A 1,563-nucleotide genomic window follows, 5' to 3' on the forward strand; every position below is an offset into this window, starting at 1 on the left:
TACATAAATGGAAGAGATTCCACCTCACAACCGAAGAGTTGGCTATATTCATTCTCTGTTTCCTTGACCCTTCTAAAGAAAAATAGCTCTCTTTTATGGAAATTTATTTTGAGACGCGAAAGCTGCTCAAAAAGACAAAGAGTCAACTTCATGTTTTCACTTAATACAGATTGCAAATGTTCATATAGTTTTCTATAAACTTGGTCAAACTTTTAAAATTTGACTTTAGTCAAAGCTAATATGCAGAATAAATAAAACGGAGGGAGTACACAAGTTATCAGATGGCACATAGTCATACTCACATCTAGTCCATCTTCGTCGGAAGCAAATCAATAATGATAACATGTAAAGTTCAGCTAGCTCTGGGGGGTTCCCTACGCCGCCTCGTTGCGATCCACCGCCTGCATCGCCGTCCTCTAGAATATTTGGAAGAGCAGGAATGTCAAAGCCTTCCGCGCGCAAAACCTCATGCCCCTTGATGTGATCCGCAACATCTCTGTTGATGTCTCGCTCTGGAGGTGGCAATGCTCTCGCACTATCCACTACCAGAAATTATCTAGTTGCCGACGGCCTCATCTATGCCGAGGGCGCCCGTCGGCATAAATGGACATATGCCGACGGCCAAGGGCAGGCCGTAGGCGTAGAATAGCCGTCGGCATATGTGTATCTATGCCGACGGGGGCCGTCGGCATATCACGGCCGTCGGGACAGCTCGCGGTACGCCTACGGGGACCGTCGGCATAGAAGAGGCCGTCGGCATAGAAAGGGCCCACCTACCCGATTAGCGGCGACCGTTTGACGGCGTCAAAACTACGCCGACGGGGGATAACGGCGGCCGTCGGCATAGAATTTCTAACATCACCGATCCACGCCGTCGACACATCATCGATCCGAGGGAGTGAGGGCCTGTGGTCTGGAAGAGATATGCCGACGGCATAGCCGTCGGCATAGTCCTAGCCCATGCTATCTGCCACGTCATCAATCCGCGTGCAATGCCATGTCATCGATCCGTGGGATCGTAGCTCCGTGTGCGCAGCTATGCCGACGGCCTTGCCGTCGGCATACCTTTATTTTTTTATTTTTAGTTTATATATTTATTATTTTGTATTTTTTCACAACATAAATGTGCCTTATCTAAACAGAAAACATGCCCCGATGGTATATCGATTGCCCCCCTCACGGACGTCACTGCCGCCGTGTCACGGAGGGGGGAAACGATCGACATGGAGGGAATCTGGTTAGAGGGGGGATTCGGGGTGGCCTTCGGGGTGTAGCTATGCTACCGAAACATCGCATGGGTCCCGATGCATGTGTGAAAGTGTTCTGGCATGCGTAGACGCTCGTCTTGGGGCTCCAGGGTGTGGCCCCCTCCACGGAAGGCAGAGCCGCCGTCACTTGGAGGGGGGAAGGTGCGGGTGCGGTGGAACCGGAGGGAATCTAGTGTTGGGTTGGGTCCAAACCGTGTAAGGGGATGTTGCTATGGGCTGACCTATCGCAACCAGGCGGAAGAGTCCACCGGTCAAAGCCCGCCCGACGAAAGTCAAAGGACTAGATCTACTCGTC

The sequence above is a fragment of the Triticum dicoccoides genome, chromosome 5A (assembly GCF_002162155.2).
Source record: "Triticum dicoccoides isolate Atlit2015 ecotype Zavitan chromosome 5A, WEW_v2.0, whole genome shotgun sequence".
In the NCBI taxonomy this organism is placed as follows: Eukaryota; Viridiplantae; Streptophyta; class Magnoliopsida; order Poales; family Poaceae; genus Triticum; species Triticum dicoccoides.